This window comes from Hypanus sabinus, chromosome 4 (assembly GCF_030144855.1).
Source record: "Hypanus sabinus isolate sHypSab1 chromosome 4, sHypSab1.hap1, whole genome shotgun sequence".
NCBI lineage: Eukaryota > Metazoa > Chordata > Chondrichthyes > Myliobatiformes > Dasyatidae > Hypanus > Hypanus sabinus.
In genome coordinates, this window is record NC_082709.1 from 188,817,726 (window position 1) to 188,843,531 (window position 25,806).

At 44.7% G+C, this 25,806-nt stretch overlaps 1 long non-coding RNA gene across 5 annotated transcripts; it reads left to right on the plus strand.

The window, feature by feature from the left end:
* Nucleotides 1-348: 348 nt before the first annotated feature.
* LOC132393585 (uncharacterized) lies at nt 349-16,527 on the plus strand. 5 transcript variants are annotated; one of them, XR_009511985.1, is made up of 4 exons: nt 349-566; nt 1,008-1,112; nt 15,487-15,995; nt 16,083-16,527. It is a non-coding gene; the product is annotated as an uncharacterized LOC132393585 (long non-coding RNA). The 5 variants fall into 5 exon arrangements; XR_009511987.1 differs by lacking the exon at nt 349-566 and adding an exon at nt 575-888; XR_009511984.1 differs by lacking the exon at nt 349-566 and having other exon boundaries at nt 575-1,112.
* The last annotated feature ends 9,279 nt before the right edge of the window (nt 16,528-25,806 follow it).

Consider the following 25,806-nt stretch of genomic DNA (forward strand, 5'->3'; position numbering starts at 1 on the left):
CCCTCGGTACCACCCCTCCCACAGTGTGACCCTCCCTCGGTACCACCCCTCCCTCAGTCACACTACCTTGTCTTCACAGTGTCAGCCTGGGCTCTGAGCTCTGACATGGGAGCTGAAGCCACAACTGTCTGCCAGTGAACAGAGTCCGGGCGTCAGGATTTGACAGAACGGCCGCAGCTCTGAGATAACACCGAAATGAGCTGCTTTTGCTGACCCTTCCTCAACTATGGGATCATCTGAGTTCCAATTAATAATTTTCAAGCAGTGCTATCATTAAAAACAAAAGTTCAGATGTCCTTTGTAAGAGTGTGCCTGCATGCGTTCCGCTGCTTGTGGTATTTTGGTTGCTGATTCATGCCAGTGTCAAGAGTTTTAATGATGCCAGAACGGGCTGAGGCAGTGATTGGACTTGCTGTATTCCTCTGCGAATAATCAAAGCAGCTCAAACTGGAAAATGTTGCAAATTAGCCATTAGGAGCAGAGTTTTCTCAAGGAAAGACTTTAAATTAGTTTCACAGATCAGAAAAAATTTTGAATGAGAAAAGAAGAAGGTCGTTCAGTGTGAGGTACAGGGTCAGGGTGGGAGCTGAGACTCTGGGGGACTTGGGGAGTAAGACACAGATGAGGGACTGACGGAGCCCTTCTTGAACAGGGGAACTTATCTTTCATCCAGTCATCCAGGAATCAATCAGGAAGAAAACTACAGAGGAGGAAATCTCAATTGTTGTGTGCAGTTTTGGTTTCCTTATTGAGAAAACAGTGTTCTTTCCACAGTCAGATACAGTGCAGGGTTTTGAGACAGAGTTTCATTTATTCTACTGTAACTACTGTGAATGCCTGCAAGAATATGAGCCTCAGAGTTGTATATAGTGACATATATGTAGATTGGTAATAAATTTACGTTAATCAGCACACACAAAACCCTACCTCGCACTTAATATTTTCCAACAGCATCTTCCCCAACACCGACCTCACTGTATTTTATAATGTTTGTTCTCTTTTTGCAGGTGTCAGAGGTCAGTTTTCCACACAAAGAGTGGTGAGTACTCGAAATGCACTGGCAGTGTCACTGGTGGAGGCGGATACAACAGGGTCTTTTAAGAAACTCTCAGGTAGGTACAGAGAGCTATGCAGTAGGGAAACTCTAGGCAGCTTCTAGAGTAGCTTACATGGTTGGCACACCGTTGTGGGCCAAACAGCCTGTATTTTTGCTGTAGATTTCTATGTTCTATTATTTGATTTGAATTTTATATATATTGTTTGTAACTTATAGTTTTTTACATAATGTATTACATTGTACTGCTGCTGCATAGCAACAAATCTCACAACATATGCCAGTGCTATTAAACCTGATTCTGGTTCTGAATACAATGGACAACATCTTGCAGAACCACGGACTTATTTCTGAATGCATCTTTGCCCTAAAGTCTTGTTTTGCACAGACTTTCCTGTATAATTTATGTTCGCCCACACGGGCAGAATGCTGAAGGAGCTCAGCAGGTCGGGCAGCAGCTATGGAGGAGAATAAGAATTGATGTTTCAGGCTGAGACCCGTTATCAGGACTGGAAAGGAAAGGGGTTATCACTCTCCCTGGCTCCCCTCTCAGCCCTTCTCTGTTCCTCACCTGCCCCTCACCTTCCCCTGCTCCTTCCCTTTAATCTATTGGTTGTTAACGCAAACAACACATTACATTGCAATGTGCACGTGACAAATAAACTTGAATCTTGTATCTTGGTCCACTCTTCTTTCCTATCAGATTTCCTCACCCTTCCACCTATCACTTCCCACTTTCTCACTTCACCCCACCCCCCTTCACTCTCACTTGCCATCTTGTACTCCTTCCCTCTCCCCACCTTTTTATTTTGGCGTCTTCCCTCTTCCTTTCCAGCCCTGATGAAGGGTCTCAGCTCCAAAGTGTTTATTCCTCTCCATAGATGCTGCCTGATCTGCCGTATTCCTCCAGCATTTGATGCATTTTACCCTGGATTTAAGACCATAAGGCCATAAGATATAGGAACAGACACAGGCCATTTGGCCCATTGAGTTTGCTCTGCCATTCAATCATGGGCAGATCCAATTCTTCCAGTCATCCCCACTCCCCTGCCTTCTCCCCATACCCTTTGATGCCCTGGCTAATCAAGAACCCATCTATCTCTGCCTTAAATACACCCAATGACTTGACCTCCACAGCTGCTCATGGCAACAAATTCCACAGATTTACTATCCTCTGGCTGAAGTAATTTCTCTGCATCTCTGTTCTAAATGGACGTCCTTCATTCCCGAAGTCGTGCTCTCTCAGCATCTGCAGAATTTCATGTTACAAGACCAGACTTGCTAGGCGGGTATCAGAAACGCAAGAGATTGTGGACGCTGGAATCTGAAGCAACTGTGGATCTGCTGGAAGAACTCAGCAGGTCGAGCAGCCCCTGGGAAAAGGAAGCAGTTGATAATATTTTGGATTGAAACTCAGCATCAGGACTGAGAGTGGAGAGGGGAGATGGGCTCTATAAAGAGCAGGGGACTGGAATATAAAAGCAAGGATATACAGCCAAGGCCTAATAAGGTGTTAATTGGACTGCATTTTGAGTATCTTCTTCTATTTTGGACGTGCTGGCTCTGGAGGGTCCCGAGGAGGTTCACAAGGAGTGTTTGATGGTTCTGGGCTGGTATTCACTGGACCAGAGGGATGGGGGTGGGGGCCTCACTGAACCTGGATAGAGAGGATTTCTCTTTAGAGAAAAGGAGGATGAGAGATGATTTGCTAGAGGTGTACAAGATGATAAAAGGCATAGATTAAACTATAGGGTCTTTTAAGAGACTCCTGGATGGCTACATGGAGTTTAAAAAAACAGAGGGCTATGGGTAAGCCTGGTAATTTCTGAGGTAGGGACATGTTTGGCACAGCTTTGTGGGCCGAAGGGCCTGTATTGTGCTATGCGTTTTCTGTTTCTGTTTCTATTAAGTGGCCAGCCAGAGACTTTTTCCCAAGACAGAAATGTATTATATGAGATAGAATCATTTTCAGCTGATTGGAGGAAAGTATAGCAGTAAGATTTTACACAGAGGGTGATGGGTGTGTGAAATACACTGACAGGGGTGGTGGCAGAGGTAAATACATTAGGTACAGTTAACAAACTCTTACATAGGCACATGGATGATAAAAATTTGGAGGGATATGTGGGAGGGAATGGTTAGATTGATTTTAAAATCACTTAAAAGGTCAGCACAACTTTGTGGGCTGAAGGGCCTGTGCCATGCTGTCGTCTTCCTCATTAGACCATAAGACATAGGAGCAGAATTAGGCCACCTGTCCCATCGAGTCTGCTCCGCCATTCAATCATGGCTGATCCTTTTCCTATCTCCTCCTCAACCCCAGTTCCCAGTCTTCTCCCCGTAACCTTTGATGCCGTGTCCAATCGAGAACCTATCGATCTCTGCCTTAAATACACCCAACAACCTGGACTTCACAGCTGTATGTGGCAAAAAATTTCACAAATTCACCATCCTTTGGCTAAAGAAATTTCACCGCCTCTCTGTTTTGAAAGGGCATCCCTCTGTCCCGAGGCTGTGCCCTCTTGTCCTTGACTCTCCCACCATGGGAAACATATAGTCCTTTCAACATTCAAAAGGTTTCAATGAGATCCCCCCTTATTCTTCTGAATTCCAGAAAGTACAAACCCAGAGCCAACAAATGTTCCTTGTATGATAACCCTTTAATTCCCAGAATCATCCTTGCAAACCTCCTCTGGACCCTCTCCAACGCCCGCATATCTTTTCTATGATTAGGGGCCCAAAACTGCTCACAATAGTCAAGGTGAGGCCTCACCAGTGCCTTATAAAGCCTCAGCATCACATCTTTGCTCTTGTATTCTAGACCTCTTGAAATGAACGCTAACATGGCATTTGCCTTCCTCACCACCAACTCTACCTGCAAGTTAACCTTCAGGATGTTCTGCACAAGGACTCCCAAGTCTCTTTGCATCTCGGATTCCTGGATTTTCTCCCCACTTAAAAGTCTGCACATTTATTTTTACTACCAAAGTGCATGATCATGCATTTTCCAACATTGCATTTAATTTGCCACATGCTGGAGGATCTCAGCAGGTCAGACAGCATCTGTGGAAACATTGACTGTTCAATTCCACGGATGCTGCCCGACCTGCTGAGTTCCTCCAGCGTGTTGTATGTGTTGCTTTGACCACAGCATCTGCAGTATCCTTTGTGTTTGTATTTCATTTGCCACTTTCTTGCCCATTCTCCTAATCTGTCTAAGTCGTTCGGCATCTTACCTGTTTCCTCAACACTACCTGCCCTTCCATCAGTCTTTGTATCATCTGCAAACTTAGCAACAAAGCCATCTATTTCATTATTAAATCATTTATATATAAAAAGAAGTGGTCCCAACACCAACCCCTGCAGAACATCACTAGTCACTGGCAGCCAACCAGACAAGGATCCTTTTATTCCCACTCACTGTCTCCTACTGGTCAGCCAGTGCTCTAACCATGTTAGCAACTTTCCTGTAATACCATGGGCTCTTAACTTGGTCAGCAGAGTCATGTGTGGCACCTTGTCAAAGGCCTTCTGAAAGTCCAAATATACAACATCCACTGCATCCCCTTTATCTATCCTACTTGTAATCTCCCCAAATAATTCCAACAGGATTGTCAGGTAAGATTTTCCCTGAAGGAAACCATGCTGACTTTGTCCTATCTTGTCCTGTGTCACCAAATACTCCATAACCTCATCCATAACAATTGTCTCTAACATCTTCCCAACCACTGAGGTCAGGCTAACTGGTCTATAATTTCCTTTCTGATCCCTTCCTCCTTTCTTAAAGACTGGAGTAACATTTGCAATTTTCCAGCCCTTTGGCACCATGCCAGAGTTCAATGATTTTTGAAAGATCATTTCTAATGCCAGCACGATCTCTAACGCTACCTCTTTCAGAACCCTAGGGTGCAGTTCATCTGATCCGGGTGACTTATGTACCCTTAGGTCTTTCAGCTTCTATGTAAGGTGAGAGGGGAAAGGCTTAAAGGGGACCTGAGAGAGAGGTTTTCCACTCAGAGGGTGGTGCTTGTATCAACAAGCTGTGATGGAGGCAGGTATAATTGAAACATTAAAAAATCATTCAGACAGATACTTGGAGAGGGATACGGGTCAAATGTAAGCAAATGGAACAACTGGGTCAGCATGAATGAGTTGGGCTGAAGGATCTAGGTCTGTAACTCCATGACTCTATGCCAGAGTCACACCAGGAGCTCTGGGCAAGTCTGTCAAACAGCCAGAGTCACACCAGGAGCTCTGGGCAAGTCTGTCAAACAGCCAGAGTCAGCCAGGGTCCTGGTGAATTGAGATGGGCAGGTCTGTCAAACTCTGGGCAAGTCTGTCAAACAGCCAGAGTCAGCCAGAGGCCTGGTGAATTGAGATGTGGTGACAGAGAAGTGGAGAACCTGGCTCTCAAATGCCATCTCTTTAGCCAGCAAGTTACAGTGGTGTTTCTATTTCCTGAGGAGATTGAGGTAGACTCCCGACCAGCTGCATATCATCCGGAAAGAGGATTGCAATGCATCTGACTGCAAGTCTCCTCAAAGGATTGTGATAACTGCTGAGAGGATCATTGGGGTCTCTCTTTCGCCCGTCTGAGATTATCCAGAATGCTGCTCACACAGGACTGTTCGCATTGTCAATGATCCTTTCCATCCGTCCCACAATCACTTTGACCCCCTACCACCCCAGGCCTCATCACATATAAAGCGCCAGTAGCATTATACTGTTTACTTTTTAACCTGTGTAGTAAATGCACCTTATTATTTGTTAACTTATTTGGGATAATATTACTTTGTGTTGTGTGTGTGAGTTATACGTACTGTGTTGTGCACTTTGGTCTGGAGGAACGTTGTTTCATTTGGTGGTATACGTGTGTATGGTTGAATGACGATAAATTGAACTTGCACTTGAACTGGTGTTGGAAGAGGCCCAGGGATAATTAAAGGGCTGGCGAAGTCACCAGGTAACAGAGAGAAAGCAGATTGTTCAGTGTTAGTGGGGAATGATATACCTGGAGTGATGGCTGCCCAGCAGAGAACACTCATCAAGATGTTAAATGATCTGCCAGGAACTGCCGCAGCATCACTATTTCCAACAGACCCCCAAACGCTCCATTATCCTCACACGGAGGGGTTAATGGCAGCAAGCTGTCTGCTACCACTTTCTCAACACTCAAGGACAGAACAGGCACTGAAATATATTTCCAGGGAATTACTTGAGGATCTTTAGGCAGTGCAGGGTTCAGGTACACAGGCTGAGGCCTAGAAAACAGCCCTCAAAGTGAGGAAATACATCTGCAGAGACATCATTAACCAAAGCGTATTACAATAAGCCATCTGAGAGGTGGCACGAACAGCAATCCTATTAATACAAATTGAACCGTTTGAGTCCCGAGAGCCTAAAGTAAACTAAATGTATTTCTTTGAGTGAGAAAGGAGGCTGCAGGCAGATTCACATATTACACATGTGGTTAGCACCTACAGGGTTAGAGAACGGGGATGGGGGGGTCTACAAAATTCTTCAACAGATTGTTCTACATTGATGCAAGTAATTCCATCACTGGCCATCAGTTTAGCAAGGGAAAGTAGGGTATAGGGGATAGGAAATAGGGGATGAGAGAGAGAAGAGGGAAGACAGAGAGCAGAGAGAGAGAGAAAGGGGAGAGAGGGGGAGAGAGGGGAGGAGAGGGGGAGGGGTGTGTGTGTGTGTGTGTGTGTGTGTGTGTGTGTGTGTGTGTGTGTGTGTGTGTGTGTGTGTGTGTGTGTGTGTGTGTGTATTTGGGGACAGAATGGTGAGTTAGTGATAATTTAGGATTTAGGGACAGGATTGAGGGGAGTTAGGGACCCAAAGCTGAATAAATGAAGAATCAGGGCAAGAGCTGGTGGCCAGAGTTCAGGGTGCAGAGCTCTGTGGGCAAAGGTCAGCAATCCCTGGGGGTCAGCTTGGCAGCCATTGAGGACGAAGACCAGCGATCGTCATGGTCAAGGTTCAAGCTGTCATGCCCATGATTGAGTGGTGGTGACACTGAGTCCTAGGGTCGGAGGACTGTTGCGGTACGGGCTCTCAGTTTGGCATGTTCAGAGCTCAGAGGGCCGTGAATCTGTGAGTCGGGGCCAGGGGTTGGAGGTCCGAAGGCAGCCTGTACTGGGGTTGGAGGGCTGCCTGATGGGTGGGTGGGGTTGGAGTTATTTTGGAGTTGTTTTGTTCTGTCGTGTTGTTGTTGTTGTTGATGTTGTTCTGCTGAACACTGGGCATAATACATTGGCACTGGAATGTATGGCAAGATTTGCACTCTGCTCCTTGTAAAACAAAACAACCATTTCACCCAGTGATGAGTGGTCCGTTTAAGGCAATTGGAGGAAAGTGTAGAGTGGTGTGTCAGAGGCAGGTTTTTACACAGGCAGTGCTTAGCACGTGAGACATTGGGGACAGATAGGCACATGGATGAAAGAAAAAATAGAGGGTTATGTGGGAGGGAAGGGTTAGGTTGATCTTAGAGTAGGCACTGAATGTGGTGCAGTGGCTCAGAAGAGAAGAGAGGTGACGAGGACTGCAGTGCTGATTGGAGATTCCAAGGTCAGACAAACAGAGACGAGATTCTGTGGGCAAGATAAAGACACCCGGATGGTACGTTGCCTCCCAGATGCTAGGGGTCAGGGATGTCTCAGATCACCCAAAGGGGGTGGGTGAACAGCCAGAAATCCTGGTACATATCGGCATGAATGATACAGGTAGAAAAGATGAGGAGGTCCTGAAGAGAGGTTTTAGGGAGCTAGGTAGAAAACTAAAAAATCAGGATCTCCAGGGTAGTAATCTCTGGATTGATGTCTGTGCCATGTGTCAGTGAAGCTAAGAATAGGATAGTTTGGCAGATGAATGTGCGGCTGAGGAACTGGTGCAGGGGGCAGGGGGCAGATTAATAGATCATTGGGATCTCTTCTTGGGAAGGTACAACCAGTTCAAAAGGGACAGATAACACCTGAACCTGAGGGGGACCAATATTCTTGCAGGCAGGTTTGTGAGAATTGTTCAGGAGGGTTTAAACTAATCTGGCAGGGGATGGGAACTGGAGTGATAGTGCTGAAGGTGAGGTAGTTGGTTTACAAACAGAGACAATATAGTGAGACTCCTAGCAAGGAGAGGCTGATGGGGGGTAAAATTGCAGTCAACAGGGTGAGTTGCAATGCAAAAGGCAGACAAACTCAGAAGGGGTGAATACAGGATGGAAGGTGTTATATTCGAATGCGTGCAGTATATGGAATCAGGTAGATGAACTTCTAGCACAGTTACAGATTGGCAAGTATGACTTTCTGGGCATGAATGAAAGAAGATTACAGCTGGGAGTCGAATGTCCCAGGATGCACGTTGTATCGAAAGGCCAGGCAGGTAAGCAGAGGGGGCAGCGTTGCTCTGTTGGTAAAAAATTAAATCAGATAATTAGAAAGAGGTGACATAAGATCAGAAGGTGTTGAATCGTTGTGGGCAGAGCTAAGGAACTTGTGCAAGAGTAAAAGGGCCCTGATGGGGGTTGTATACAGACCACCCCCCCACAAACAGCAGTGAGGATGTGGTCTACAAGTAACAATGGGAGACAGAGAATACATGCCAAAAGGGCAATGTTAGAGCAGTCCTGTTTCTGTGCTGTAATGGTCTATGACTCTAAGAAGTACAGTGAACGTTTCGGGCCGAGACCCTTCATCAGGACTAACTGAGAGAAGAGACAGTAAGAGGCAAAGAGAGGGCACAAAATAGAGCAAAAATTAGTGGATTTTCGAGGATTAGGAAGTTTTTAAAAACCAACTGAACGCAACTAAAAAGTCATTAAGAAGGAAAAATATGGAATATGAAAGTAAGCTAGCCAATAATATTAAAGAGGATACTAAAAATTTCTTCAGATACACTTAGTGTAAAAGAAAGGTGAGAGTGGATTTTGGACCATTGAAAAATTACACAAGAGGTAGTAATGGGTGACAAAATAATGCTCAACAAACTGAATAAGTATTTTGCATCAGTCTTCACTTTGGGAGACACCAGCAGTGTGCTGTGTCGGGGCAGAAATGAGTGAAGTTTCCATTACTAGGGAGAAAGCTCTTGTGAAACTGGAAGGTCTGAAGGGAGATTAGTCACCTGGACCAAATAGTCTACACCCCAAGGTTCTGATGGAGGTGGCTGAAAAGATTGTAAAAATTGCAAATGTCACTCCACTCTTCGAGAAGGGAGAGAGGCAGAATAAAAGAAATTATAAGTCAGTTAGTTTGACCTCAGTGGCTGGCAAGATGATGTCCATAGTTAAGGATGAGGTTTCGGGGTACTTGGAGGCAAATGATAAAATAAGCCATAGTCAGCATGTTTCCTCAAGGGAAAGTCTTGTTGACAATCTTGCCTGGGTTTCTTTGAAAAAATAAAAAGCATGATAAACAAACGAGAATTGGTGGATGTTATGCACCTGGATTTTTAGAAGGCCTTTCACAAAGTATCACACATGAGGCTGCTTGACGAGTTAAGAGTCCATAGTATTACAGGAAAAATTCAAGCATGGATAAAGTAGTGGCTGATTGGCGGGAGGCAAAGAGTGGGAATGAAGGGAGCCTTTTCTGGTTGGCTGCCAATAACTAATGGTATTCCACAGGGGTCTGTGTTGGGACCAATTCTTTTTACATTATATATCAATGACTTGGATGATGGAGTTGCTGGCTTTGTTGCAAATTTTGTATATGATACGAACATAGGTGGAGAGGCAGGTAGCTTTGAGGAAGTAGAGGGGTTATAGAAGGACTTAGAAAGATTAGGAGAATGGGCAAAGAAATGGCAGATGGAATACAGTGTTGAGAAGTGTATAGTCATGACTTTGGTAGAAGAAATAAAATCTGAGGTACAGAGGGATTTAGGAGCTCTTGTGCAGGATTCTCTAAAGGTTAAATTGCACCTTGAATCTGTGATGAGGAAGGCAAATGTAATGTTAGTGCAAGTGGTCTAGAATATAAAAACAAGGATATAATATTGAAACTGGTGAGGCTTCACTCGGAACATTGTGAGCAGCTTTGGACCCCTTATCTTAGAAAGGATGTGATGATGTTGGAGAGGGTTCAAAGGAGGTTCACAGAAATGATTCCACATTTGAAAGGCTCATCATGTTGTTACGCCCGTGGCCCCCTCCTTTTTGAGAATCGCAGGATCGCTATTGATTCGGGTCAGGAGACCCAGGAAATGAGAGAAAGACACGCAGATTCCTCAATGTTTGGAATGTGTCCTGGGCCTCCGAGAGACAAAGCCATGGTTAACGGCCATTATCTCTTGGAGACGGAGTTGTGTATTGAGCGCTGTACGATTCATCGAAGCCCCCAGGCAATGAACCTAGGAGGGTTGGTGGAGGGATTGCATCATCCCAACCTGATTGACATCTGAAACCCCGTGAGTGGGGATAAAAGAGGGTCTGGGGAACAGCCCCTCAGACGCACCCGAAGAAATGCTAGAACTCCTGTAACAGCGTAATAGCGAAAGCCGGTGGAAAAGCCCACGTGCGTCCTTTTCCATTTGCCTCGGAATTGGTGGGCCTTTACCACGGAAGCACGGCTTTAGCTAACAACAAAGGGGAAATCAGCCCCCAACGACTCTTGAAGGATTGACATCATAAGAGGAATGGGCAAGTTAGACCTCTGTCTTTCTCTCCAACCAAAAAGCTGCAGCTTGAATGAACTTGAGTGACTTTTATATTTCCATCGGACAATACATTATCCCCTAGACAATGATAGAGCTATTTCTTATTGATTATTATTATACCCGCACTTTTAGATTTAGTATTGACAATGTATATTATCTGTATGTTTGCATTGATATTATTTTTTGTGTATTTTAATCAATAAATACTGTTAAAAATAGTACCATCAGACTTCAACGGACCTCTCTATCTTTGCTGGTAAGTGACCCAGTTACGGGGTACGCAACAATGTGAAGAGTGTTTGATGGCTCTGGGCCTGTATTTACAGGAATTTTGAAGAATGAGGGGTGACCTCATTGAAACCTATCGAATAGTGAAAGGCTTTGATAGAGTCAATTTGGAGAGGATGTTTCCAATGGTGGGGGATTCCAAAACCAGTGGACACAGCCTCAGAATAGAGGGGCTTCCTCTGAGAATGGAGATTAGGAGGAATTTCTTTAGCCAGAGAGTGGTGAATCTGTAGAATTCGTTGCCACAGGCAGCTGTGGAGGCCAAGTCAGTGGGTATATTTAAGGCAGAGGTTGATAGATTCTTGATTGGTCAGGGCATGAAGGGATATGGGGAGAAGGCAGGAGATTGGGGCTGAGAGGAAAATTGAATCAGCCACAATGAAACAGTGGATAGGCCAAATGGCCCAATGCTGCTCCTATATTTTATGGCCTTATGGTCTTAAAGAGTCAGCAGAACATTATGAGCTGAAGGGTCCTGTACTGTGATGTGTTGTTAAAACACAGAATATGACAGCACAGTGCAGGCCATTTGGCACACAATGTTGTGATGATCTTTTAGCCTATTCTAAGATCAATCTCACCCCATAGCTCTCCATTTAATTTTTTCTATGTTACTTATGTTTTACTCTTTAATATTCTATGGACAGAGCACATAACGATGAGGACAATGATATTCCATGTACTATGTCGTGTGACGGAGGAATCAGAATCAGGCTTATTATCGCTGACTGACGTGAAATATGTTCTATTGCAGCAGTGGAACAGTGCACGAAGAAATACTATAAGGGTTTTAAACAATAGTGCTTCTCAAAATGTTTTGAAATGTTCTTATAAATATACTAAACCTAGGAAATCAGTTTTATTTAACAGTGAAGAGTCACACCGTTCTTATTGGTGTTTGGAAGGAAGAGTGGTGATGGATATACTGGGCAGAAAATGGGAGAACTGTAGGGTGGTACATGATAAAACTCCCAGGATTCTGTTCTTCCAGGCTTAGCGTCCCCAGCAGCCTGTGAGAGACAGCAGGTTAAACTGCTCTCTTCTGCTGTGTAACAGAGGGGGGTATTGTAATGAGGAGAAAGCATGTGGAAAGGAAGGATGGAGCCACTTAAACAATGAGGGCTTGCTAATTCTGAAGCTTTCAAAGTGGCAATACTATTTGCATTTTTTCATTCCCACAGTGAAGGAGTGAGCTTTCTCTCTCTGTTAACCCGCTGTGATGTTTTGGCAGCACACCATACACAGAATTTGACAATGATTGGGGAGTTTGAAAGTCTATTCGTCAAATATCACCTTATGAGCTCAATAAAGCAACATAACCTCACCGAACCTTCCCAGAACAGCTCAGGAGAATCCAGAACTCCATTACCAAATCTCCCCAGAACAATCAGGAGAATCCATAACTACAATACCAAATCTCCCCAGAACAATCAGGAGAATTGAGAACCACATTACCAAATCTCCCCAGAACAGCTCAGGAGAATTGAGAACCACATTACCAAATCTCCCCAGAACAATCAGGAGAATCCATAACTACATTACCAAATCTCCCCAGAACAATCAGGAGAATCTATAGCTACATTACCAAATCTCCCCAGAACAATCAGGAGAATCCATAACTACATTACCAAATCTCCCCAGAACAATCAGAAGAATCGAGAACTCCATTACCAAATCTCCCCAGAACAATCAGGAGAATTGAGAACTCCATTACCAAATCTCCCCAGAACAATCAGGAGAATTGAGAACTCCATTACTGAATCTCCTCCGAACAATCAGGAGAATCCAGAACTACGTTACTGAATCTCCCCACAACAATCAGGAGAATCGAGAGCCACAGTACAGAATCTCCCCAGAACTGCTCAGGGGAATTGAGAACCACATTACTGAATCTCCCCCGAACAATCAGGAGAATCCAGAACTACATTACTGAATCTCCCCGGAACAATCAGGAGAATCGAGAACTCCATTACCAAATCTCCCCGGAACAATCAGGAGAATCCATAACTACATTACCAAATCTCCCCAGAACAATCAGGAGAATCGAGAACTCCCTTACCAAATCTCCCCGGAACAATCAGGAGAATCCATAACTACATTACCAAATCTCCCCAGAACAATCAGGAGAATCCAGAACTCCATTACCAAATCTCCCCAGAACAATCAGGAGAATCAAGAACTCCATTACCAAATCTCCCCAGAACAGCTCAGGAGAATCCAGAACTCCATTACCAAATCTCCCCAGAACAATCAGGAGAATCGAGAACTCCATTACCAAATCTCCCCAGAACAATCAGGAGAATCGAGAACTCCATTACCAAATCTCCCCAGAACAATCAGGAGAATCGAGAACTCCATTACCAAATCTCCCCAGAACAATCAGGAGAATCGAGAACTCCATTACCAAATCTCCCCAGAACAGCTCAGGGGAATTGAGAAGCACATTATCAAATCTCTCTAGAACATTTCAGAAGAATCGAGAGCCACAGTACAGAAAAATCGAGAAGCACACTAACCTTTGCCTTTAGTCCTGGTTGCAGCCACTGGGAGTACAGGGAGCGAGAGCAGTGGGTGAAGAGAACAAAAAGGAAGAGTTAGATAGATGTTGGATTAGTACTGGCTCAGAGAAACTGTACCCTAACAACCTCCTGCTATCAGGGCTCCAGACAGCTGGGCAGTTATTTGAGTGGGTGCAATTTCTCTGACACCATTTCACAGAAGCAAGCATCTATATTAGATAAGTACACAGAATAACATGCAACACACAACACAACTCAGCACCCCTCTCACAAGCAGAAGAAGACTGGGTGTATAAGATGATAGAGTGGACAGCCAGAGACTTTTCATAAGGCTACCATGAAAAGGCATAATTTTAGGTGATTGGAGGTAGATGTCAGAGGTAGGTTTTTTATACAGGGAGTGCTGGGTGTGTAGAATGCCCTACCAAGAGGGGTATTAGAGGCAGATACTATAGGCACATTTAAGAGAATCGTAGATAGGAAAATGGAGGAAGGGTTAGATTGATCTTGGAGTAGGCACTGTGCTGTAGTGTTCTATGTTACATGTTCGTCAGACTGAGATGGGTAGAGTTTAAAGGGAGAGAAAGGCAGATGGAACCAGACGGGAAGTGGATGGAATAGCTGAGTCAATAGAACCAAGGATTGAAGAGCTAATAATTACATTGGATGGAGGATTGAGGGGCACACCGACCAAATGCAGGCAGATGGGACCAGACTGGTGGCCGCCAGGGTCAGCGTGGATGAGATGGGTGAACCGCAGTTCTGTGATTGTCAGAGATATGGAATAATGATTGGGAAGTTAGGGGGGTGCGTAACATAGCTAAATCAGGAGGGAGAAAAGAGCGTATGAGATGGATGTTGTAGGCAGAATCATAGTTAGAGTAACACTATTATGGTGTCACAGACAAGAGAAAATCTGCAGGTGCTGGTATGGTGTCATTGACCCAGATTCAAATCCACCATTGCCCTGTGAGTGTGTGCGTATCCTCCCACAGTAGGTTAATTGAACACACGGGTGTTATTGGGCAACATGGGCTCATTGGGATGGAAGGGCCTGTTACTGTATTCTATCCAAACATGATGGGGTTGACGTAGAGCTGAGCTCTGATTGGCTGTTGCTGGAGCCCTGGTGTGAGGTCTTGCTGTGCCTTGGATTGGTAGGAAGACCAGGAATTCTCCCCCAGTGAGAGTGTGAGTCCATCTTCAGCAGAAGACATGGTCCACAGGACTGTGTCCCGTATTTCAGGAAGAAGGCTGCCTGAGTGAGCTGGGGCACTCCCAAGCTCTTTGGAGTGAAGGAGGATGAGAGGTGACTTGATAGAGGTGTACAAGGTGATAAGAGGCATAGATCGAGTGAACAGCCGGAGACTTTCTCCCAGGGTGGAAATGGCTAATATGACGGGACGTAATTTTAAGGTGATTGGAGGAAAGTATAGGGGATGTTACAGGTTTTTTTTAAAACACTGCGAGTGGTGGGTGTGTGGAATACCCTGTCTGGGATAGAGGGAGAGACAGATACATTAGGAACATTTAAGAAGTTTTTAGATAGTCACATGGATGATAAAAAAATGAAATGTACTGTGGGAGTGAGAGGTTAGATTGATCTTAGAGTATTTTAAATGGTTGGCACAACATTGTGGGCTGAAGGGCCTGTACTGTACTGTTCTATATTCTATGAAACCTACTCACTCTTCCCCTGCAACATCTGAGGTATCAGAGACAACATGACTGGCAAAGGGAGAAGGGAAGGGAATGCCAGCAGGATGCATGTGGAACACCTCAGGGATCTCTCCAAGGAAGAGTTCCCAGGGTTGCTGAAACAATGTTAGCGTCTCATTCCACCCTTGATCAGGTCATTTTATACAAAATTAGCTACCACAAAAAGCCCAGACACATTAATTTTGAAAATGAATGTTAGAAATGACAAGTCATTTATGGGTTATGTGCTTTGTACATTTATCACAGGTTAACACCTCCGTTCAGAGAGAGAGAACGTCCTACAAACACCTTAACAGTTCGACATTGGTAGTCATGGTGAGCACAAAGCAGATAACAAAATGGGTGAGCAAACCTTTGGTACACCGTGGTGAACGACAGAGGCACTGGCATTTTCTTGTGCCCCCAGAAGAAACCTCCCTCCCTGAGATTTGGTGGTGCCATGATGATGATATAAGGCTTGTCCCTTTGAGTACAACAGACCGAACCCCATGTGTCCTTGCTCACCTAACACCATCCATCTGATACACTCCCAATCACATCCTCCCACCATCGTTAGTATCTCCAGGAGGCATTGCCTCAAGAGGGCAACATTCGTCATCAAGGATTGTCAGCATCCAGGGGACGCCACCTTCTCACAATTACCGCCGGGCAGGAGGTACAGAAGCCTGAAGTCCCACAACCACCAGGCTCAGCAACAGCTGCTTCCCTTCAACCATTTGGTTCTTGAACCAACCAGCACCACCCTAATCACTACAGTTTAGTAATACTTTGTACTCAAATTGACTTTTATTATACTAATTGTGTTCTTCCTTGTAAATTCTGTGTATAATTTTTCTTACAAGGAAACGGTAGTGGATTTGTCCCAGTTCATCGTGGGTGAAGTCCTCTCCACCATTGAGCACTGTCACAGGAAAGCATCATCCATCATCAGGGACCCCCACCAGCCAGGTCTTAATCTCTTCTCACTGCTGCCGTCAGGAGGAAGCTACAGGAGCCTCAGGACTCACCCCACCAGGTTCAGGAACAGTTATTATCCCTCAGTCATTGGGCTCTTGAACCAGAGGGGATAACTTCATTCAACTTCACTCACCCCACCACTGAACTGTTCACAACCTATGGCCTCACTTTCAGGGACTCATCATATTGTGTTCTCAATATTTATTGCTTGTTTGTTAGTTAATTAATTAATCTTTTTGTATGTGCACAGTTGTTGTCCGTTCTGTTGTGGTCAGTCTTTCATTGATTCTATTGTGTTTCTTGTATTTACCGTGTATGCTCACAAATAAATCTTAGGGTAGTATATTGAGCGGTATATGTACTTTGATAATAAATTTGCTTTGAACTTTGAACATAGTTTATGTTTTTCTGGTGAATGCTGTGTATCTGATGCTCTGTGCTCTGTGCTGCGAGTAAGTTTTTCATTGCATCCTGTGTGCACACAGACTTGTACAGATGACAATAAACTTAACCTAGAATCATAGAATACACCATCCAAACAGAGCCTTCAGCCCATCTCATCCATGCTGACCAAGGTGCCATCATTTGCCTCCATTTGGCCCATGTCCCCCTGAACCAATACAATTAGGCCAGGGGTCCATGGACTCCAGGTTGGGAACTCCTGCTCTAAACTATTTCTATCTATATACTTGTGCAAATGCCTTTTAAATCTTGTTATTGTACCACTTTCACTGGCAGCTCATTCCACATAGTCACCACCCTCCATGTGAAAAACTTGCCCTTCAGATCTCCTTTAAATTTTCCCCTTCTCACCTTAAACCTATGTCGTCCAATAATGATCTAGAGATGCAGCACAGTAACAGTCTCTTCCAATGCAACAAGGCCACATGTCCCAATGTGATCAATTAACCTTCTTAGCTTATGTCCATAAGACCAAATGACAAAGGAGGAGATTTAAGCCATTCAGCCCATTGAGTTTGCTCCACAATTCTATCATGGCTGATCCCACTCAACCCCATTTTCCTGCCTTCTCACCATATCCTTTGATTCCCTGACAGATCAGGAAATGATCGACTTCAGCCTTAAATATACTCATGAACTTGGCCTGCACCATAGTCTGTGACAGAGCATACCACAGATTCACTACTCTATGGCTAAAAATATTCCTCCTTACCTCTATCCTAAAGGGTCACATCTCAATTTTGAGGCTGTGCCCTCTAGTTCTGGATACCCCCACCATAGGAAACATCCTCCCCACATCCACTCTATCCGTGTCCTTTCAACATTCAGTAGGTTTCAATGAGACACCCACTAAATTCCAGCGAGTACAGGCCCAAAGCTGCCAAATATTCCTCATAAGTTAACCCCTTCATTCCCTGAATCATCCTTATGAACCTCCTCTGGACTCCCTCCAATGATAAAACATCTTTTCTGAGATATATGGGGCCCAATACTGTTGACAAGCCTTGAAGTGCGGCCTGACTAGTGTCTTATAAAGGCTCAGCATTATCTCCTTGCTTTTATATTCTATTCTTTTCCCTTTGTACTAGCAATGGCACTCACTCCTGCCCCCTGACACTCACGGACCACTGGCACATTGTTAGTGTCTCCCACAGTGAAGACAGATACCAAGTACCCATTAAGTTCATCTGCCATTTCTTTGTCCCCATTACTACCTCACCAGTATCATTTTCCATTAGTCCAACATCAACTCTTACCTCCCATTTACTCTCTATATAACTGAAATAACTTTTGGTATCTTGCTTTATATCATTGGCTAATTGCCCTCATATCTCATCTTTTCCCTTCTTACATCTTTTTTAGTTGCCTTTTGTTGGATTTTAAAAGCTTCCCAATCATCCAACCTCCCACTCAGTTTTGCTATTTTATATGCCCTTTCCTTGGCTTTCATGCAGTCCTGAAGTTCCCTTGTCAGCCACAGTTGCCTACTCCTGCCACTTGAGAACTTTTTCCTCTAAGGGAAATATCTATCCTGCGCTGTGTGAACTATTCCCAGAAACCTCAGCCGTCTCTGCTCTGCCATCACCCCACCAGTATCCTCCTCCAATCCACCTGGGCAAGCTCCTCTCCCATGCCTCTGTAATTCCCGTTATTCCACTGTGATACACATAAGTCTTTGGGATGTGGAGGAAACCGAACCATTCAGAGGAAACTCACATGGTTATGGACAATCTAGTTTTAGACTCCTTTACCTTGACAAAAAGATTGTGACTATGCCCCTTATGATTTTTTTAACTTCCATAAGGTGATCCCTCAGCCTCCTCCATTCCAGGGAAAACAGGCCCAGCTTGTCCATCCTCTCCTTCAGCCCTCAACTCAACTCAGTTCAACTCAAGCACTCAAATCTAGGCAACATCTCTGTGAAACACGCACACAAAATGTTGGAAGAACTCAGCATCAATGGAAAAGATTAAACAATCGACACTTCGGGCTGACATTTCTTATTCCGGCTTCATTCCAGTCCGGATGGAGCATCTCAGCCTGAAAAACCAACTGGTTATTCCTCTCCATAGATGCTGCCTGACCCACGGAGATTCTTCATCAGGACTGGAAAAGAAGGGGGAAGAAACCAAAATAAGATGGTGGGGGGAGGGGAAGGAGTACAAGCTAGAGGTTATAGGTGAAACCAGGCTGGTGGGGAAGGAAGTAAGATTCTGGGAGGTGATCGGATGAAAGGCTGGAAATGAAGGAATTTGATAGGAGAGGAAAGAGGACCATGGGAGAAAAGGAAGAGAGGAGGAAGTCTAGGTATGACACTTCAGAAGGCTATATTGAGAACGAGAAAAATGATTCCAATTGAAGCTAGAGATGGAATGGTATTACAGGAAAGATACTAGCATAGATAGAGGATTAGCTGACTGACAGGCATGGAAATATAGGGGGCATTTTCTGGTTGGCTGCCAATGACTATCGGTGCTCTGCGGGGTCAATGCTGGGACCAGTTCTTTTCATCTGGATAATGGAATTGACGGTTCGGCCTGAAACATCGACGGTGCTTCTCCCTATAGATGCTGCCTGGCCTGCTGCATTCCACCAGCATTTTGTGTGTGTTGCTTGAATTTGCAGCATCTGCAGATTTCCTCGTGTTTGATAGGCTCTTGATTAGTCAGGGCATCAAATGTAACATGGAGAAGGCAACAGAATGGGATGAGAGGGTAAATAAATCAGCCATGATGAAATGGCAGTACAGGCTCAATGGGCCAAATGGCCTATCTCTGCTCCTATGTCTGATGGCGTTAAAGTCTTAAGAAATTTCATGCACATCAGTTCTGGCAGTGTTTGAAGGCCATTATCTCCGATAAATCAAAACCTAATATTGTGAATGGCTTCACTCCCAGATGAGCTCAACGCCTTTTATGTGCACTTTGAAAGGGAGAATAAAACTACAGCAAAGAGGATCTCTGCAGCTTCCAGTGAATCTACGATCTCGGAGGCCGACATCAGAACATCTTTCCAGAAGGACCCTTGCAAGGTGTCAGGCCCATGATGGTAGGGGACTGTAAACCCGTGCCCATGAACTGGCAGGAGTGTTCAAGGAAACATAGAAAATAGAAAATAGGTGCAGGAGTAGGCCATTCGGCCCTTCGAGCCTGCACCGATTCAATCTCTCACTGCTGCAGTGGAAGTTTTCCACCTGCTTCGAAAATGTGATTCTCATACCAATGTTGAAGAGCAGGGTGAGCTGCCTCAATGACTATTGTCCACTGGCCCTCACATCGACTGTAATGAAGTACTTTGAGAGGTTGTTCATGGCTAGAATCAACTCCTGCCCGTGCAAGAACCTGGACCCGCTGCATCAGCACAGCAGGTTTATAGTGGATGCAATCTCACTGGCTCTCCGCTCAGCCTTGAAACAACAGCAATACCTGTGTACACCAGGCTGCTTTGCTGATCACATCTCAGTGTTCAACACAATCACGCTCTCAGTTCTCATCAACAAGCTCCAAAGTGTGGTTATTGGTGCCTCCCTCTGCTACCAACTTCCTCACCAGAGAACACAGTATCTCTTCCTCTCTGACAATCAACACTGGAGCACCACTGCTCTGCTACAGCCATGACTATGCAGCTGGGTCATCTATAAATTTGTTGATAACACAACCATTGTTGGTAGAATTCCAGATGGTGACAAGGAAGCTTATAGGAATGCAATAGATCAGTTTGTTAAGCGGCATTGTAACAACAACCTTGCACTCAATGTCAGTAAGACCAGTCCTCAAAGAGGGATCAGAAGTGGAAAGAGTGAGCATTTTCAAGTTCCTGGGAGTCAACATCTCTGAGGATCTATCCTGGGACCAACATATTGATGCAATTACAAAGAAGGCACAACAGAGACTATGTTACATTAGGAGTTTGAGTAGAATTGGTATGACATGAAAGACTCTTGCAAATGTCTACAGATGTACCGTGGAGAGTATTCTAACTGGTTGCATCACCTTCTGGTTTGGAGGGGTGACTGCACAGGATAGGTAAAAATGGCAGGAGGTAGCAAATTTAGCCAGCTCCATTATGGGCACAAGCCTCTGCAGCATTGAGGACATCCTCAAAAGGGCAGCGTCCATCGTTAAGGACCCCACCACTGCGGACTTGGCTCTTCTCACTGTTACCATCAGGAGGGAGGTACAGAAGCCTGAAGACGCACACTCAGTGATTCAGGAACAGCTTCTTCCCCTCTGCCATCCGATTTCTGAATGGACATTGAACCCATGTTAACACTACTTCAGTATGTTTTGCTCTATTTTTGCACTACTTATTTAATCTTAATGTTTTAAAATGTATTTCTGATTATAATTTATAGCTTTTGAAGATGAATATGTATTGCAATATATTGCTGCTGCTTAAGAACAGATTTCACTCCGTATTACACCTGTTTCAGATTCACCGGAGGGAGGTGGTTGGCAAGTGAGGGAAAGAGGAGAGGTGGAGGGGAGCCAGAGTGGAGAATGGAAGAAGAGGGAAAGGGAGGGGGAAATTAGCAAACATTTTGTTGCCAGGAATGCTGTAGAACACGACCACAGCAGACTACTCTGTTGACAATGTAAACTCAGCCAAGGTATAGGGCATTGTCATGGAAATACTGAGCTTCAATCCAGTTCATTTGTCTTGCTTACATTGTTTTGCCTGCTTTGTTGCTACTGTGTGGTCAGCTACAAACAGCAGTTCCGCCCACCCCGCGCTGTTAGGTGTTCAACAACGTGTTGGTGACACACAGCCGTCCCTAAAAGCCTGGTGGACTAGGCTCGGAGTAGCGCAGAAGCGTTGGCACCGTATGACCTGCTCCTTCTACACCACCGGCTCCCCGATCCTGGCACGGATCACAGGACGAGGATACTACGGAGATTCCCAGCCCTGACTCAAGGATGCAGTTAGGAGCCAATGATATCATCTTCTCATTGCTACTATCAGTCAGGAGCCTGAAGACACACACTCAATGTTTTAGAAACAGCTTCTTCCGCTCCGTCATCAGATTTCTGAATGGCCTGTGAACGCATTAACTATTTTGCATACTTATTTTTATATTGTTATTGCAATTCATAGTAATTTTATGTATTACACTGTACTGCTGCCGCAGAACAACAAATTCCCTGACATGTCAGTGATAATAAACCTAATTCTGATATTGACACGTCTGCAAGACCTAGAGTAAAACGCCAGAGAGACAGGCCCTTCGGCCAAACTGGTCTATGCTGGTCCAAATTACTATCTATCCTAATCCCATCTGTCCATTTCCTTCAAAACCTTTCCTTTCGATGTACAGTACCTGTCTAAGTGACTTTTAAATGCTGTTAACGTACTCACCTCTACCACTTCCTCTGGCAGCTTAACACCATAAGACACAGGCCTAGAGTTAGACCATTCTCCCATATTTAATGGCTGATCTATTATCCCTCTCAACCTCATTCTCCTGCCTTCTGCTCTTAACCTTTCATGCCCTCTGCAGCCACCTGCGGCAATATATTCCTCAGATTCACCACTCTCTGGCTAAAGAAATTCTTCATCTCTGTTCTAAATGGACATCCCTCAATTCTGAGGCAGTGTTCTCTGGTCCTAGACTCCCCCACTACAAGAAACATCATCTTCACATCCACTCTGTCTAGGCCTTTCAATAGATCAAGTGCAAAAGAAAAAAGATTACAAGATTTTAAAAGCGCAATGAATGTAAGGGCACCCTATCTGAATGCAGGTAGTATTCGAAATAAGGTCAGTGCACTTGGCACAAATCAGTACAAAGGGGTTTGATTTAGTGGGCATCACAGAAATGAGGTTGCAGGGTGGAGAGGATTGGGAATTAAATATCCAGGTAATATGGAAGGTCAGGTAGGAAGGTGAGGGAGGTGGGGTAGCACTCTTAATTAAGGATGATATCAGGGTGATAGTGAGAGATGATATAAGATCAAAAGAGCAGAATGGTGAATCCATCTGGGTAGAGATTAGGAACAGAAGAGGGAAAAATATGACAGGTGGAAGTTGTCTATTGGCCACTGATTAATAATATTACAGTGACACAGACAATAAACAGAGAAATATCTGAAGCAAGTAGGAACGGATCAGCAGTTATCGTGGGGGACCGTTAGCTTGCACATATATTGGGTGCATTAAGTTGGTCAAGGAGTTTTGAGGAGGGCTTCATAGAATGCATCCGTAATGGTTTTCTTGAACAGCTTGTTACTGAGCCTGCAAGGGAATGTACTGTCTTAGATCTATCTGGTCCTGTGCAATGTGACAGGTAAAATTAGTGATCTTATAGCTAGGGATCCTCTTGGAGTGATCGCAGTGTGATTGAGTTTCTCATGCAAATGGAGGATGCGATAGTTTGATCTAAAACCAGTGTATTATGCCTAAACAATGGAGACTACAATGGGATGAGGGAGGATTTGTCTAGTGTAGACTGGGAACACAGGCTTTATGCTGGGACAGTTAAAAAGTGGAAGACTTTCAAAGAGATTTTTCACAATGCTCAACAAAAGTATATTCCAGTTAAAAGCAAGGACAGTAAGGGTGGGGAGAGCCAGCCTTGGTTAACTAAGGAAATTAAAAAAGGCATCAAATTAAAAGCTTGTGCATACAAAGTCAACAAGAACAGTTGGAAATTGGAGATCGGGAAAACTTCAAAAGTAAAAGTTTTTATAATTATATTAAGCTCAAAAGTGTTGCTAAAGTGAACACAGGTTTCCTGCAGGACGAGAAGGGGGAATTGATATTGGGTATTGAGAAATGGCTGAGACATTGAATAACTATTTTGTGTTGGTCTTCAAGATGGAGGACACGTCTAACATGCCAAAGAAAGATGTTATGGATGCGATGAGAGGTGAGGACCTCGATACAATAGCTATCACTAAAGAGGTAGGGCTGAACAAACTTGTGGGCCTGAAGATAGACAAATCCCCTGGTCCTGATGGAATGCATCCCAGAGTACTGAAAGAAATGGCAGAAGTTATTGCTGAGGCTTTTCTGATAGTTTATCAAAATTTTCTGGACTCTCACAGGTCCTGGCAGATTGGAAGACAGCCAATGTCATGCCTCTGTTCAAAAAAGGATGTAGGCAAAAGGCAGGTAACTATCCGCCAGTTAGTTTAACGTCTGTAGTTGGGAAAATGCTTGAAGTTATTGCTAAGAAGAAATAGCAAGGCATCTGGAGAGAAATGGATCCATCAGGCAGACGCAGCATGGATTCAGCAAAGGCAGGTCCTGTTTGACAAATTTACTGGAGTTCTTTGAGGATATAACAAGTGCAGTGGATAGAGGGGAACAGATAGAGGTTATTTACTTGGATTTCCAGAAGGTGTTTGATAAGGTGCCGTGTAAAAGACTTATCCATAAGATAAGGATGTATAGAGTTGGGGTGATGTATTAGCATGGATAGAGGACTGGTTAACTAATAGAAAGCAGAGAGTTGGGATACTTGGGTGTTACTCTGGTTGGCAGTCAGTGGTGAGTGGTGTGTCACAGGGGTCAGTGCTGGGCCCACAACTGTTCACAATACACTCTCACAATCTGGAAGTGGGACAGAGTGCAGTGTATCTAAATTTGCTGATGATACTCAATTGAGTGGAAAAACAAATTATGCAGAAGATACAGAGAGTCTGCAGAGAGATACAGATAGGTTAAGTGAGTGGGCAAGGGTCTGGCAGATGGAGTACAATGTTGGTAAATTTGAAGTCATCCACTTTGGAAGGAAAAATGAAAGATCAGATTATGATTTAAATGGCAGAACATTGCAGTATGCTGCTGTGCAGAGGGACTTGGGAGTGGTTGTGCATGAATCACAAAAGGTTGGTTTGCAGGTGCAGCAGGCTGTCAAGAAGGCAAATGGGATGTTGGCCTTCATTGCTGGAGGGATTGAAGTTAAGAGCAGGGAGGTTATGCCGCAACTGTACAGGGTACTGGTGAGGCCGCATCTGGAGTACTGTGTGCAGTTCTGGTCTCCTTACTTGAGGAAGGATATACTGGCTTTGGAGGCGGTGCAGAGGAGGCTCACCAGGTTGATTCCAGGGGTGAGGGGGTTAGACTATGGGGAGAGATTGAATCACTTGGGATTGTACTCGCTGGAATTCAGAAGAATGAGAGGAGATCTTATAGGAACATATAAAATTATGAAAGGGGTAGATAAGATCTCTATCTAGAGGCAGGAAAGTTGTTTCCACTGGTCGGTGAGACTAGAACCAGGGGACATAGCCTCAAGATTCAGGGGAGAAAATTTAGGACAGAGCCGGGGAGGAACTGTTTTTCCCAGACAGTGGTGTTTCTGTGGAATTCTCTGTCCAATGAAGCAGTGGAGGCTACCTCAGTCAATATATTTAAGACAAGGTTGGATAGATTTTGCATGGTAGGGGAATTAAGGGTTATGGGGAAAAGGCAGGTGGGTGGAGATGAGTCCATGGCCAGACCAGCCATGATCTTACGGAATCTGTGGAATTCATTGCCACGGAGCCAGGCGGAGGTCGATAGGCTCCTGATTAGTTCGTTAGGGCGTCAAAGGCTATGGAGGGAAGGCAGGACTTTGGGGTTGAGAGGGAAAATAAATCAGCCATGATGAAATGGTAGAGTAGATTTGATGGGCTGAATGGTCTAATTTCCTCCAATGTCTAATGGTTTTATGACCTCAGGCAGGACCTAAATTTCCTTCGCTTTGTACAAGGTGCTCCTGTGTCTCCAGCGCCGTGGCATGTTAGAGTATTTCAAGGACACAAGAAGAAAGAGAGCTCTCCACGGGATGTCAATCAGCCCGAGATCTTCCCGGACCCCTGCCACGGGCCTTCCCTCCCTCTGCCCTGGGTTTTATCTGTCTCTCTCGCTACAGGAAACCGAGAGGGTAATTTGTCTGACCCCGGCAAACCGCGCATCAGACCAACTTCAGTTCAGCTGTAAATATCTGAGCAAACAGGCCCCGCAAAGACTGAGAGGTAAAATTAAACAAAAACAATAAAGGAGGCAGCCAGTCACTTGCAATAAGCAGTGTCCTTTCATCTGCCTGGCTGCCGCCGTGGTGTTTCAGAGTGAGCCTCGCTCAGAGCCGAGTGAGGCGGGCTGGACAAAATGGAAAGTGACAGCTTCGCCTCGGCACACTGTACACATAACATGCTATTGCTT